This window comes from Saccoglossus kowalevskii, chromosome 16 (genome assembly GCF_978046115.1).
Source record: "Saccoglossus kowalevskii chromosome 16, keSacKowa6.1, whole genome shotgun sequence".
NCBI lineage: Eukaryota > Metazoa > Hemichordata > Enteropneusta > Harrimaniidae > Saccoglossus > Saccoglossus kowalevskii.
Window position 1 is genome coordinate 34,567,112 of NC_140656.1, and position 18,163 is coordinate 34,585,274.

Here is an 18,163-nt window from a genome sequence, read left to right on the forward strand (position 1 = left end):
TGTGTGTTAGTATTTATATCATCAACATATGCACTCAATACAAACTTACTACCAACATACATACCTATCCATGAACATCCAATATGTGTGTTAGTATTTATATTATCATCATATGCACTCATTACAAATTTACTACCAACATAATACCTATCCATGATCATCCAATTTGTATGTTAGTATTTTCCTAATCAACATATGAACTCAATACAAACTTAATACCAACATAATACCTATCCATGAACATACAATATGTATGTTAGTATTTTCCTAATCAACATATGCACTCAATACAAACTTACTACCAACATACATACATACCTATGAACATCCAATATGTATGTTAGTATTTTCCTAATCAACATATGCACTCAATACAAACTTACTACCAACATACATACATACCTATCTATGAACATCCAATATGTATGTTAGTATTTTCCTAATCAACATATGCACTCAATACAAACTTACTACCAACAAACATACCTATCCATGAACATCCAATATGTGTGTTAGTATTTATATCATCAACATATGCACTCAATACAAACTTACTACCAACATAATACCTATCCATGATCATCCAATTTGTATGTTAGTATTTATATTATCAACATATGCACTCAATACAAACTTACTACCAACATACATACCTATCCATGAACATCCAATATGTGTGTTAGTATTTTCATTATCAACATATGCACTCAATACAAACTTACTACCAACATACATACATACATACCTATCCATGAACATCCAATATGTATGTTAGTATTTTCCTAATCAACATATGCACTCAATACAAACTTACTACCAACATACATACATGCATGCATATCCATGAACATCCAATATATATGTTAGTATTTTCCTAATCAACATATGCACTCAATACAAACTTACTACCAACATAATACCTATCCATGAACATCCAATATGTATGTTAGTATTTATATCATCAACATATGCACTCAATACAAACTTACTACCAACATACATACCTGTCCATGAACATCCAATATGTATGTTAGTATTTTCCTACTCAACATATGCACTCAATACAAACTTACTACCAACATGCATACCTATCCATGAACAATCCAGTATGTGTGTTAGTATTTATATTATCAACATATGCACTCATTACAAACTTACTACCAACATGCATACCTATCAATGAACATCCAATATGTATGTTAGTAATTTCCTAATCAACATATGCACTCAATACAAACTTACTACCAACATACATACCTATCCATGAACATCCAATATGTGTGTTAGTATTTATATCAACATATGCACTCAATACAAACTTACTACCAACATAATACCTATCTATTATCATCCAATTTGTATGTTAGTATTTATATTATCAACATATGCACTCAATACAAACTTACTACCAACATACATACCTATCCATGAACATCCAATATGTGTGTTAGTATTTATATCATCAACATATGCACTCAATACAAACTTACTACCAACATAATACCTATCCATGAACATCCAATATGTGTGTTAGTATTTTCCTAATCAACATAAGCACTCAATACAAACTTACTACCAACATAATACCTATCCATGAACATCCAATATGTATGTTAGTATTTATATTATCAACATATGCACTCATTACAAACTTACTACCAACATGCATACCTATCCATGATCATCCAATTTGTATGTTAGTATTTTCCTAATCAACATATGAACTCAATACAAACTTACTACCAACATAATACCTATCCATGAACATCCAATATGTATGTTAGTATTTTTCTCATCAACATATGCACTCAATACAAAATTACTACCAACATACATACCTATCCAAGAACATCCAATATGTATGTTAGTATTTTCTTAATCAACATATGCACTCAATACAAACTTACTACCAACATACATACCTATCCATGAACATCCAATATGTATGTTAGTATTTTTCTCATCAACATATGCACTCAATACAAAATTACTACCAACATACATATCTATCCATGAACATCCAATATGTATGTTAGTATTTTCATAATCAACATATGCACTCAATACAAACTTACTACCAACATACATACCTATCCATGAACATCCAATATGTATGTTAGTATTTTTCTCATCAACATATGCACTCAATACAAACTTACTACCAACATAATACCTATCCATGAACATCCAATATGTGTGTTAGTATTTATATTATCAACATATGCACTCAATACAAACTTACTACCAACATACATACCTATCCATGATCATCCAATTTGTATGTTAGTATTTATATTATCAACATATGCACTCAATACAAACTTACTACCAACATAATACCTATCCATGAACATCCAATATGTGTGTTAGTATTTTCCTAATCAACATAAGCACTCAATACAAACTTACTTACTACCAACATAATACCTATCCATGAACATCCAATATGTGTGTTAGTATTTATATTATCAACATATGCACTCATTACAAACTTACTACCAACATACATACCTATCCATGATCATCCAATTTGTATGTTAGTATTTATATTATCAACATATGCACTCAATACAAACTTACTACCAACATAATACCTATCCATGAACATCCAATATGTGTGTTAGTATTTTCCTAATCAACATAAGCACTCAATACAAACTTACTACCAACATAATACCTATCCATGAACATCCAATATGTATGTTAGTATTTATATTATCAACATATGCACTCATTACAAACTTACTACCAACATGCATACCTATCAATGAACATCCAATATGTATGTTAGTATTTTCCTAATCAACATATGCACTCAATACAAACTTACTACCAACATACATACATACCTATCTATTAACATCCAATATGTATGTTAGTATTTTCCTAATCAACATATGCACTCAATACAAACTTACTACCAACATACATACATACCTATCTATGAACATCCAATATGTATGTTAGTATTTTCCTAATCAACATATGCACTCAATACAAACTTACTACCAACATAATACCTATCCATGAACATCCAATATGTGTGTTAGTATTTTCCTAATCAACATAAGCACTCAATACAAACTTACTACCAACATAATACCTATCCATGAACATCCAATATGTGTGTTAGTATTTTCATTATCAACATATGCACTCAATACAAACTTACTACAAACATACATACATACCTATCCATGAACATCCAATATGTATGTTAGTATTTTCCTAATCAACATATGCACTCAATACAAACTTACTACCAACATACATACATCCATGCCTATCCATGAACATCCAATATGTATGTTAGTATTTTCCTAATCAACATATGCACTCAATACAAACTTACTACCAACATAATACCTATCCATGAACATCCAATATGTATGTTAGTATTTATATCATCAACATATGCACTCAATACAAACTTACTACCAACATACATACATATCCATGAACATCCAATATGTATGTTAGTATTTTCCTACTCAAATTATGCACTCAATACAAACGTACTACCAACATACATACCTATCCATGAACATCCAATATGTATGTTAGTATTTATATTATCAACATGTGCACTCAATGTGTGATCTGCAGATGAATGAATCTATTGTTGTGCACAAGGAATTAGGAACACAGTGTCTGAAGAGAGATGGAAGTGATGTGCAGAAACTTAGTACAGTCTCCATGTCAGAGTTGATGACAAATCCATTCACAATTGTAGGAGACCAAATATGCTGTATGCTGAGGAAATTGGTAACAAGCATATGAATAAGTTCATTCAAGAGCTGCTTAATTCACAGGTAAAAAGCTTCTGGGATTCCATACCACATTTGAAAGCAGTTAATATAAAAGATGAGAAAGTTAAGAATGTGATTGCTGATAGAGAATTGTTTGGAAGATTGATTGCAGAAACAACCCGGTATGTAGATCTTAAAAAGGTACTTTGATATGAACTATCTGCAGTTCCTTTTGCACTGGCATATTCGGATGGAACTCTAAGAAAGAATAATAAGAGCATTTTGCTGGCTGAACTTGAGAAGGAAACTGAAGTTAAACCAAAGCTGCTTAGTTCAGACAAATCGATAATAACTACATTTGGAGTTGAGTTGAGTCGGTTGCGGTTAGAAACCCGGAATAGAGAACTCGAGTAGACAAGTTTACCGTATGGTAACAATAACTCAACTGTTTATTCGCTTCATTCAATTACAAGCCAGTTACAATTCAACAACCAACAGACTACTAACAGTAACACCGGGATGTGATTGGTTGGTTGAAATAACTGTGGGTGTGGAAACAACAGTGGGTGTCTAATTAGGTCAGACTAACAGTCCCCACATTTTCACAACACCACTGTCTCAAGATCTTTGAGTAGATGTGGGTTTTGATAATTATAGTAGTACCAATTCTCCAAATATCAGTAGTCTAGAAAAAATATACTCACAAAATCAATGGAAGTGGAACATCACAAGTCCCCACAAGGGAATCAGACCAGGTGCACATGAAGGGTAAGCATCTGCTGCTGAATGCCACACCCGCCGTGATATTCCAAAGTCATGTCAGGGAAAACTGTAAAATCAAGTTTACTGGACAAATAACCACACAAGTCAAAAGGACAAACATGACCACATACATCAATCCATAAAATCAGCAGAACGTGTTAAGAAGTCGATGTTTCTGGTGCTAACACACCTGTGCTAACAATCCTGTCAACAAAACTAACCTAACTGCACATTTATGTGAATGATGGTGTCATATTGGTACAGAAATGTGACTGCATGTAAAACTGTCATTCTCGCTGGTGAATTTAAGAATGGAATGATGCTGTGGCCGTTTCATCTAATCTAGTACAGCCCATTGATGTTCTAAGTTTAGACTATGAGGAGGCCGACGCACACCTTGTACTTCAGGAAGCACATGCTTCCAACACATACTCGAGAGTTGTCATACAATCACCTGATACAGATGTTGTTGTATATGCAAAGAGGTCACTCAGTTGCCCAGAGTTTTGTACAGGTGTGAAGAGATTCATAGCAATACATTCAGTCAAAGAAAGATTTGGTCCAAAGCTGTGCTCTTCTCCCCCATGATTCCATTTCCTTACAGGGTATGATAGCACTAGTGCACTATTATGTATAAGCAAAAAGAAGACAGAGATATACCAAGAGAGTATTGCTCAACTGGGCGAAAACACTGAAACATGTATGAATCATATGTTGGCGATTGAAAAAGTAGAGTGTGCAATATATTCTACACAGAATGTTGGTAATACTGCTGATGAAACTCGTTACTGGTTATTTTGTCAAAAGCGACAAAGGAATGAAAACTACATCAATGCCACCTACATCAAATAGCCTTAAGCACCACATTCAAAGGGCAAACTACCAGGCGTTTGTGTGGAAACGGTCATTGAAAGCAGTCCAGAACCTTTCGTCTCTAGATGGGCACGGTTGGTGGAAATGTCAACCCAGTGCTCATGTCAAAAGAACCAGCTCCAAGTGGGTTACTTGAACACACGTCTTGCAAATGTAAAAAGTCAGACTGCAGAAGGATCGACCTCTGTCAATGCAGAGCAAATAATCTACTCTGTACTGAGGCTTGTTTCTGTATGGCAGGGGAATTGTGTCAAAATATCAATACAACTGTGTATGAGGATGATTCTGATGAAAATAACTGATACCAATGCAATACACAGTAAATCCCATATGTTAATGTCTATTTTGGGGTTTGATGTGAATAATACATATTACCACCAGATGTTATTCAACTAACATTTATCATTCTATGCTGCAAAAATAATTAGATTTGTTTACTGAAACTCTTTACTATTTTGCACACCAAAATGTAATTCAACTTTTATATTATTATAGCCATAATATTTACATTCATCATATCTGTATAGTGTACAACTCACAAAGAAGACAAATGCGTTATTCTGGATTCTGTTTTATATTTAGCATTATACAAGTTTACAAAACAGAATGTATTTCAACTATTTTCATAGTTGTTACTGTTTTCATGTTATAATATTACTTTTTAAGCTACAACTGTATGAACGTCATGAATGTAAGCTTTTATGACTTTAAAATAACTGTTAGAATGTCTTGAGTATTGTGATAGCTAGGTAACGTCCAATTATTTGATACTGCTCAATTGCATAAGTGGATAGACCTAGTTTCAAATTTGTGATATTTGGCTACATTATATTCTTTGCCATTGCCACTTACGTCGAATCAATCACTACCGTTTAAGTGAATTAAAATAAAACCAACAGTCAATGACGAAACTTGACTTGATCCTTATGCTCATGTTGGAAGTGGCGGAAAAGTCCCGGTGGGAAAGTTCAGGCGGACGTTTGCGGCCTGGTCGGGGTCGGTGTATGGGAGTGGTTGTTGCAAGAGGGGCCTACAGCGGGCGCAGCAAACCTGTGAGTTTATTTCTGGGGGCCTATTGCAGACTTTAGCATTTTAAAGGGGGTCTATTTGCTTCCTGCGCGGGCCCGCTTTAGAAGGTGACAAACACCCCGCTTCCCCGCTGAATTTGGAACGCACATGGGGTAGACAGACTGGACGACACAACTACAGAGTATACTGATCAACTGATCCAACTGAACTGTAAGTGAAAGATAATAACTACTTTAGACAACAATTACCATATACAAGGTTCAGAAAGACAAAGACAACAAAAGCAGCTTATTTGAGGAAATTCATATCACACATGAATGCTGAATGAGGGAGCATTATTTTTGATGCATATACAAGGCAGATTGCAAATAAAAGTGACAACCAACCTAGATCAAAATAAAGAGAGATGGTATCCACAGAGAATTATCCAGAAACCGCTAAAGTATAGACTTGATAGTGATTCATCAGAGGATGCAGAAATCGAAAACAAAGAAACCAAGGAAAGAGAAATGAAAAAAACAGAACAATACTAAAGGATGATCATACACCATCGAAAATTCCATTACGAATTTCAAAAACACCAAAGTTGAATAGTGCAACATTAGATAACACAGAATTGGCTGCCACATTAATGCAAATGTTCAAGTCAATTGAACATATAGACAAGAATTATTGCAACATAATGAGAACAGGAAATATGAGTCAAGAACTAGCAGACCAACTAAAAGCAGTACAAGACAGCCTTACACGCCAAAATAAAGAAATTCAAAAAATGTGTAAACTTATGGCAACAAAGGTGGAAGTTGTTAAATCAGCTAAACAACAAACAGCTATGTACACCAATAAGGAAGACACGGATAAGTTGACAAATAAATTAGACAAAATGGAAAGATATATCATATCTGTAGACAAAACAGTGCAACTTAACAAAACATCATTGGTTTCAGTTGGAGTAGCTCAAGAAGTTGTATTGTCAAAGATTCAGAAATACAAGGATGTGTGTGACAACATATCACAGAATACTAATCTGATGAAAGATGAACTCGTTAAGAAAGAACAAGAAATAGAGCGAATTCAACTGGAAAATAAAGAACTACAAAATAGAAATGGCGAAATAAAGAAATCAAAGCTGCTAGACTTCCACTCACCAAACCTATTCAACAACCTACCATTGGTAAACAACAATAACAAGACGTTATCTCAAACAGCGCTAGAAAATCAAGATAAATATAAATTGGTTGATTATAGAAAGAAGAACAGAGAAATACAAACTCTTATTGTGGGTGACTCAATGCTGAAAAATATTGATATAAAACGTATATACAAGAATACACAAATTAAAACACTACCAGGTCGCAAGATAAAATACATAGATGAATATATTCAAAGGACAACTAATGAGAATATCCAGAACATTGTGATCCATATAGGAACCAATAACATGTCCGATGGATGTACAATATAATCGTGTATGGAGAAATATAGAAAACTGATTAACAACATGAAGCAGAAATATCCAACAGCCAAAATATGCGTATCATCAATAATACACAAAAGATATGATGTTAACATAAATAAGAATATAGATGTTCTTAACAAGAAGTTAAAAATCATGAGTAACAATGGTGATAACTATATCTACATAGACAATGATAACATCAGTTACATAACCCACATATATGATACTGTGCACCTGAATAAACGTGGGACAGCTGTCTTTGTGAAAAATATGAAAGATGTGATTGGACCACTAATCGGTGTCACAAGACAAATAAACAAGCCAGGATACAGTAGCTAATGGAAAGAAAAGAAGAATAACAGAAGGTATACTCCTCGTTACTAGACGGATGGTCACAGACCACAAACAACTTACTAATGGATCAACAAAAACACAGGAATATAAACAGTGTTCAAAAGAGAGCATTATCTATATCATATTGAAACATACAAGGAGTTAGTAACAAACTAGAACACAGTAACTTTATAAAGAAAATTATAAATCATGACATTATTGGACTGGGTGAAACAAGGTTAACCACAGATTCACAACACTTGCTAAACATTCCATAATATTATACTTATTCAGCATTAAGAAAAAACAAATCTAGAGATGGTATCTCTCTATTGATAAAACAACAACTGAGAAAAGGCATCAGAATCAGAAGATATGATATGGTGCAAACTGGAAAAAAACTTTTTTCAATTAGAAAAAGACATGTATATCTGTTTTGTATACCACCCACCATTCAACTCTAAACATTGTAAACCAGACTTTTTTGAACGGTTAAACAACCATATTACAAACTTTTCGTCCAATGGTACTATTGCCATTCTTGGGGACTTTAATAGCAGAGTAGGTTCTTTAGCTGACTATGAGGACAATGATGACATGGATAATTTCATTCCAGGGTCAAATGTATATACATGTAAAGAAGACACCAATCCCCGTAATAGTAAAGATGAAACTGTCAATACACAGGGTAGAACTCTTATAGAATTGTGTAAAAATAATGGTATACATTTACTTAATGGTAGACTATCTGGAGATACCAGTGGAAAACTAACTTGTTACCATTACAATGGTGTCAGTACAGTTGACTACGCTATTGCATCAACTGAATTAATAGAAAATATAAAATATTTCAGAGTGCATGACTTCACATGCAACTCAGATCACTGTCAAATCTCATTCTTAATTGAACTGAACAAAAACATCAGGTTAGACTATAATAATATCAATAATATAAAACACCTAAATAATCTCCCCACGGGTCGGGTCTGGGACAGTTTATCTGTATTCAATTACCAAGACAAATTAGCATCTAAAGAAATTCAAAATAATATTAATGAATTTCAAAACAATGACTATTCTAATGACAGTACAGGAATTAATAATGCAGTTAAGGATTTTAATACTATGATAGATAATGCTGCAGGCAATATTTTTAACAGGAAAACTAATAAGTGTGCAAAAATTAAACATAAACATAATAAGAGATGATTAGAATGTAAGTTATTGAAAACAAAAACTTTGTATTACATCAAGAATGAATAACACGTACCCATTTGACATTAAACTTAGAGAACTATTTTACGCTAAAAGGAAAAAAAATATAAAAATATAGTAAAAAGAAAACAAGAACAAAACCTTATTGTAATTAAGCTAACACAGTTAAACAAAACTAACCCTAAACAATTTTGGCAAATTATAAGCAAGTTACAGAATTCAGACAGAAATCAAGAAACCCCAATTTCACCTGATAAATGGATTGAATACTATAAACAATTGAATACTAAAGATGATTTAACAGACTTTCAGAAAAACATTGTGACTAAAACAGGAATAGTTGAAAATATGCAACAATCAAACAATTGCTTGAATGCTGAAATAACTGAAAAAGAAATTAAAATAGCAATTAACAAACTTAAATCCAAAAAATCAGCTGGATATAAGGGGTTCTGTGTAGATCTTATAAAAAACAGTAAAACCCATCTAATTAAACCACTCCATAAATTGTATAATTTAATATTCAATACAGGCATTTATCCTAACATCTGGAATACAAGTATAATTACTCATATTTTTAAAAAAGGGGGATAAGAACGAACCAGGAAATTATAGGGGGTAGCAGTTTCCAGTTGTATAGGTAAAGTGTTCTGCAATTTAGTCAATAATAGGTTATGTGATTTTTCAGAGAAGCATAAAATTATAAAAAACAATCAGGCTGGGTTTAGAAAAGGTTTTCAGACCACTGATCACATTTTTACTCTAAAAACAATAGTAAATAAATACCTGAAACAAAATGGTAAACTATATACATGCTTTGTAGATTTCCGCAAAGCTTTCGATGCTGTTTGAAGGGATGGTTTATTTTATAAATTATTAAAGAACGGAATTGATGGGGAACTTTATCATTTAATTAAAAACATGTATAACAATACTAAAACATGTATTCGCTTTGGCAAAAAAATATCTCCAATATTTAATACAAATAAGGGTGTGAGACAGGGATGTACTATAAGTCCAATGCTTTTTAATCTTTATGTTAATGACTTGAATGACACATTAAAAGATTCAGTAAACCAGGTAACATTAAATAATTATAAAATTAACTCTCTATTTTATGCAGATGACCGAGTATTCATTCCAACAACACAATTAGGTTTGCAATACTGCCACAAATGGAAACTCCAGGTAAATCTTAATAAAACCAAAGTTATGATTTTCAAAAAGGGAACAATGAGAAAGAGAGAGTTATTTCAATTCCAAAATATAACAAAATATAAGTTGTGTCAATTCTTATATTTATTTAGGTATAACTTTACAATCAAATGGGAAGTTCCAAGAAACAAGACAACGTTAGCAGCTACTAGAGCAATGTATGCACTGTTGAAAGTAATGCCAAGAGAGACTGACTGTAGAACATTTATGCACCTTTTTCAGATATGTATTAAACCAATTTTGAACAGTTACATTTGAAATTCTGCAAAAACATACTAGGTGTGAGTAAATTCTCCTCAAATGCAGCATGCAGATCTGAACTTTCATTACTTGTAGATATTCAGGAAAATCTTATTAAATACTGGTATCGTATTAGTGCCTTACCAGACGGTAATATTACAAAACAAGCCTTTGAAGAACAAAAACAACAACATTTAAATTGGTTTACATCAGTGAAACACATGGTCTCCGAAAATATTACAAACTTGTCCTTGTCTGTCATACCTCAAAAATTACCACACAGTAAAATAAAAAACATACGAAAAAAACATCCAAAAAAGGTATGTAGAGTTCTGGAAGTTGAGTGTAACAAATGATAATAGAAAACTGAGAACGTATATAAAGTTTAAAGACTCGTACACTTTTGAACCATATTTGCTCTTATGTGATCTGAAACTTAGGTACCAAACAGAAAGACAAAAGCTATTTAATAATATCAATATTCCAGAAGAATTGAAAAGTGATGACCAGATATTTAAATATATTATGAGTTCAAGAGAGGACGTACTATTAAGACAAGTTGGTGAATACTTATAAAAAATATTTGAAATCAGAAATAACAATAACTGACATTTTACTTTTACTTTAGTTTTAAATGTATTGTACTTTATTACTAACATTTTATTGCTGTAAACCAATGGAAATTATTTCTAAGGATGCAATAAATTCATTATTATTATTATTATATTATTATTATATTATATAGAGTAACCCCCCGGTTTAACAATGCCATAGACCTTTGACTAAATATTCTGACTAATTATAGGATAACAAATATATGTACCTGATGTGGTCATCCAATAACCGTTTACTACAGAGTTTCAGATGAACAATCCCAAATATTGTTTGCCCATGTTGCTATACTATACAATAATTAGCTGTTACCATGCAACTTCAAAGGCTTGTAACTAGACTTTGCTATCAGCTTTTTGAAGTACAACAGGGCTTTAAATACTTCCTCTAAGTAAGTAAGTAAGTAAGTAAGTAAGTAAGTAAGTAAGTAAGTAAGTAAGTAAGTAAGTAAGTAAGTAAGTAAGTAAGTAAGTAAGTAAGTAAGTAAGTAAGTGAGTGAGTGAGTAAGTGAGTGAGTGAGTGAGTAAATCTTTATTGCTATCGTGTCCCATTTGAGATCTTGACATAAATTACAGTAAAGTCAAATACATGTAATAATAAAAAAAGAAATACTAAATAACAGGGAATACTAAAAATACTGTAAATGAATGAAATAAATACATATCTCACAATAAGAGATAAATCAATAATTGTAATATAAGGTAAATAAATGTAAATTTGTGTTTTGTGTTTTTTTTGAGGCAGCTGGTACTGAAGTTGTTGTTTGATTTTTTGTTCCCTAAGCACAAACAAATAATTAATCTGTTTTGAAATGTCTTTAATTATGTGATCGATTTTATTATTTAATATGTTTATTAATGTCTCTCCATACATTTTATGTGTAGTAAAAAGTCTGGTTCTTTCTTCATCACATAGCTGGCACGTGAAAAGAAAATGTTTCAATTTCTCAAAGATCACATTTCAGAGATGGAAATGTGTTTGTATCTGCCTGATTCGATCTGGAAACGATGGGCACTTATTCTAAGTTTAGTCTTTGCAGCACGATATAGTGGATTTTTAACTATTTGGTGGTATTTCTCAAAAGGAAAATCAGTTTTTATTTTTCTGTATGTTTCCAATTTGTTTTTGTGATGCACGCCCATCATTAAACATGCATTCTTTACTTTTTTTCTGGAATTGCATTTTAAGTTTTTCTATAATGTCTTCAATAGTAGTATTGTTGTATTTCATTCGTCCATCTTTCCAGATACCCAGTTTTTAGTACCAGAATCATGCATCTTTATATCAAGCTTGTATGCTTCACATACTAATGTATTTTCAGACATTTCCCTCATCAACAATTTTAAAAATTGTTTTGTACCCTGTATTGTAAGAGGGTACCTCTCTAATTCAATTAAACATGGCAAGTTTGAGGCTCTGCTGTTCACCTTTAATAAAAAGAATTTGGTATGGAGTTTTTCCATGGGTGTTGTCAAATTCCAAAGCTGTTTTGTGTGAACAATAATATCACTAGACCATATTTCAGTGGAGTATAAGAGAATTGGTCTAACTACTGCATCGAACATCTTCAAATGAATTCTGAATGGTGTACAAGTTGCCAAAAATAACAGCAGATTCATTTTGAAGCAGACCTTAAGAGCTTTGTTTTTTAGGTCTACCTGGGCTTTGTCTAATTTCCCTGTTGTATTTAAATTTATGCCAAGGTAAGTGTATGATGTCACTTTTTCCAGTGTATCCTGGTTTATAAACAAATTATATTTGTCTAGGCGTCTACCTGCTTTGTTAAATATGATTGTTTCAGATTTTTTAATGTTGATGTCCAACTTCCATTTGTGGCAGTATAATCGCAGGGAATTGATTGCATTCTGAAGACCCGTCTTGGTTTCTGAAAGCAGAAGCAAGTCATCTGCATAGAGTAAACATGGAAGTTGTTTGGTTATTTAATAAAGTTGGCTGGGTCATTGGGTGATGATGACTTTTAATAGTATATATTAAAACGCAGCAAACTTAGACCATTGCCCAGTCTGATGCCTTTCTCAATTTGGAAAGTATTGGTCAAGCCATTTTTAACCTTCACACATCCAATAGAGTTTGTATAGATTATTTTAATAATATTATAAAATTTACCAGTGACTCCATTGTTCTGAGCTTGTGTAAAAGACCCACATGTCGGATGGAGTCAAAGGTCTTTTTGAAATCGGTACTTTCCATTGGTAGTGTATTTTGTTAGTAACTGTTTTAACACAAAAATTTGATCGCGGGTCCCAAATTTTGGTAGGAATCCAATCTGCTCTTTGATTATTAAATCTTTCTCCAGGAGATAGTTGCTTAAACGCTGCTTGAGAATGGATGTAAACATTGTATAAGGAAGTGTGTTTCATCTTCAATCCGACCATTGTTGCATATTAAGCATTTTCTTTCGTTCAGATCAATATTTGTATGTCTTCCTATTTCTATTTGCAGTATATGTACACTGATTCTTAGCTTGGCCATCGCCAACCTGTGTGGTGTCCAATATGGCGACCAAGGGCAAAAGCATTGTTATGCAAATTTCCTTTAGTTGAAAATTAGTTCGAGCTCTCCTGGGCGATAGCTGCGTGAATTTGAACCAAAATGTTATTGCAAGACTCGATAATGTTTCGAGTCGTGGCGTAAAAAGGTGGCATATACCATTATTTGACTCTTGGTGGAAATGGAAATCAGTTGATTTGAGGGTGTCACAATAAGCGAGGTAGTAAATCGTTTTTATGCTACGAAAAAGTGAAGACTTTGAACGTACTTTTTGGACTTTAGTACAACTAGATTTTTGTTTGAATATCTAACGTGTTTAGGTTCATTTGCTGCAAGTTACAGAGCACATACCTGAGCGGCCGTCTTTCACCAAATAATTAAGCCAAGGCATTTTCGATGTCAAAATCGCGAAACTGTGACAGTCCCTTTTTACGCAAACTGGGAAGTTAGAATTACTAAACAACGTACAGGACGAGGAAGCTGAAATATCCAAGAATCAACACATAACAAAAATTATATTTCAAAAGTGAATATTCGAGGTGTATTTTAAGTCTTGCCAGACCGGAAGTGGGAATTTGTTAGTACTCTAAATATCCAAACATATTTTAGTATAACACACCAAAGTTGTTCTCCCATGATGAACATGCGCTAGAGTGCAAAGTAGTATTTACTTTTTAGAAGAAACTTTTTTGTTATAGTGGCAAAGTCTGCGACTTGAACCATGTTTTTTTCTGCCAAGCAAAACCGGGTAACCAATGCTTAAACTGAACTGTTGTTAATAAAAAGAAAATAGGTAAGCGTCCTCTTACCCATTGATTAACATATATTTTCGTGGTGTTTCTTATTACAAATACAGCATTCATGATAAACATATTTCGCATGAATTCACACATACATGTATACCAATTCACCTTAACTATTGTTCAATTGTAATTGCTGGAATAAATAAACTGATGTTCTAATATATTTTCAAAAAATCTATTAGGAAATTTAGTTTTAAATGATCCTATGAATATACGCGCCATGGTGAACATGTTAAAAAACCTAGTGCAGTTCTTCTTCTGTTTTATTTAGAAATTACCAAAATATAGAATAATGTAATTTTCTTATCATCATAGTAACCATAAGTTAAATCTTCATCACAGAATCCACAGTAGTGAAGAGCTTATGTTAATTGGAAGTGCCCAGATCACTGCAATTCATGGAACATTAAGGACTTCTACGTAGTCCTAAGTAGATCTTTGCTTTGGGAGAGAGAGATAAACAAAAAATTTATATTTTATATATGTAGGATCATCAAGATTTTATTTAAAATATGCAAACAGAACTATCCATTTCATCTTTATAAATTGCAACCTTTGTAGCTCATTCTATAACCTCGACTTACATCTTAAAATAGTTTTTTTTTTAACTATCTTACTTTCATCTCAACGCAGCCCGTTATGTTCACATCTCAATCGCATTTGGTTATTCGCTCTTGTTAGCCAGGTTCTTGTATCCGAATGTCACGTTTAAATTTCACATTATTTTGTAAGCTTCTGTAGAAAAAAGCCCATCCATTGATCTCAAATCAATAGTCATGTAAGAAATTACAAAAAGACAAAAATGAACATATAAAAATATACATGCAACAAAGTAAAAAAAAAACCTCAAGTTTGAGACCAAGAAGTGATATCAGATGCTCATTAGAATCCTAATAATAATACATAGACAAAGTCTGTTTTCTTTGAGAATTGTACACTATACTATATTATTTGTCAATGGATACCATTGGAAAATAATTTCTAATCATTTTAATGCTTTTTAATTATTTTAAAACAAATGCCATATGGTTTAAACTAAACAAAATATACCAAATCATAGTATACAAATATTATCATGAATTATTAGGGTTGTACAAACCCGTATGTTTACCTAATCATACCTACCAGAAAGTCCGTGGAAATAATAAATTCCATTTATTACTCGTTAGGCTTAATTACAGATTACAGCCTCGAACGGAAACAAGTAGGGAATATATACCCGGGTCCACAAAGAACACCCTAGGGTAGCATTCCCTATAGAAAAAAAGGCCTCTCCTGAGGAATTTCTGGTAGGTATGATTAGGTAAACAAACGGGTTTGTACAACCCTAATAGTTTACTACATCACCTACCAGAAAGTCCGTGGAAATAATAAATTCCATTTATTACTCATTAGACAGAGTAGCACGCTCACCAGAGGTGGGGAAGTTTCGACAGCTGAAATGTATATTTTTCGACACAAAGAAGAAAGGTAAAAAAACTGAGAGAAATCTAAAACTACTCACTAACAAGGAGTCTTGTCTCGGTATTCAACCACTCAGGCAACTCAGATACCAGGTGCCTCAAGAGTAGACCGCCCAATTTAGGGAGGCTTACTTAAAGCCGGTCGACTGAACAATAAAAATAGGGCCCAAACAATTCAAATGCATCAAAACAGTATATTGCTGGGGTTCAATAACACTGGTCGAAACCAGCGTCAAGCAAAGGAGGCTGGTTTCGGCTGAAGACACTATTGGACTAACGCTTTCGCGCATAGGGCCCCTTGGAGGTGCGGGCTGGGTCAACAAACACTGTCGGACCCGTCACCACTGGACCCAACCTGTAGAGACCCTCCTCCAGTGCTTGGAGATCTCTCAGGTAATAGTTAATGAAGACATTCTCCAGAACCCCGGTCGGAACACCTGCTCAAGTGAAGCCCCAGACATCAAAGCCAATGAGTTGTCTACCTTCGTGTTCCCTCACCTGGTGATGTTCCAAACCAGCCGATGAAGAAGCAGTTAATTTAACGTTTCCTCGACCGTATCAACAATCCACCATGAAATGGTTATATTCGAAGCAGGGTGGCTCTGTTTGCCCTGCCCATAACAGACAAACAAGCACTTCTCACAGCCCCTAGACGGTCACAGTACCGGCTCAGAGCTGGGACAGGACATATAATCCATTCCTGGTGGTCCTCCTTGCCCACCAAGTTAGTGAGGCGAGGGATGATCAGCTCCGGGTCACGCCCTGTGATTTGATTCTTGGCCCAAGAAAGCCCAACTGAGTCTTCAAAATAACTTGCGAGTTCATAGAGGAGGCACATCCGTCACTCAAGGAGAGTGCCCCTATATCTGAGCGCCGCTTATCTGATACCAGAGCCAAAAGAAACACTGTTTTAAAAGTGATATATTTCATGTCCGTCTTATCCATAGGTTCGAAGGGAGGTGTCCCAGTCAAGGAGGATTCAAGTCCCAGTCAGGAGGATTTGCTAGCCCCTTGGCATGAGGCCTCTTTGAGCGGAAAGACTTAAACAGTTGCATCATATTAGAACTCAAGGCCAGTTTCAGTCCAGCAGATTCTGATAAAAATGGAAATAAAACTGATCGATATCAAAGAATTGTCGATATAGTTTTTCCTTGATCAAATATATATAGGAAAAAATCGGCTACCTCGCTAATAGAGGGACTGAGATGATCAATCTCCCATCCGTCACACCAATGTACAGTCGCCATCTAGATTCGTACAAACATCTGGTGCCGTCCAAATGTGCCGAAGCGAGGAACGTGGACAACTCTGCAGAAAAGCCTTGCGCTTGCATGAGTTTATTGACAGCCTCCACGTGTGAAGATGGAATAGCGCGGGACTCATCGGTAGAGATCCGGAAGATTCTGCAACTCTACGGGTGACTCAACTAGAAGTTCCAGCAACATTGAGAACCAGATCTTCACTGGCCAATTGGGCGCCACCAAAAACAGAAGACAGGTGGGCTAACTTCACCAACACTTGGTGCACCAGATGAAAGGGTGGAAAGGCGTATGGGTCCATGAGACTCCAAGAAATCGATAGAGCGTCCATGGCGAAAACACTCGAGGAGTGACACGTATGTTGGGAGCTTGGCATCCCTGAGATTGGCAAACAAATCTATCCGGGGCCCGTCCCAGAGACAAAAAAGCCGATCCGCCACCCATTGGGGGATCTGCCACTCGGCGTTCTGAAACCGAATATGTCTCAAGAGGGCATCCGCAGTGCTGTTGCGTATCCCTGGAAGGTGGAGAGCCAATAGCTCCACCTGGCACTAAAGGAGAATCTCCTCTGCTAGCTTCGTGAAAGTGTGGGGGAGGCCCCTTCTCCCTGTTGATGTACGACACTACTGAGGTGTTGTCT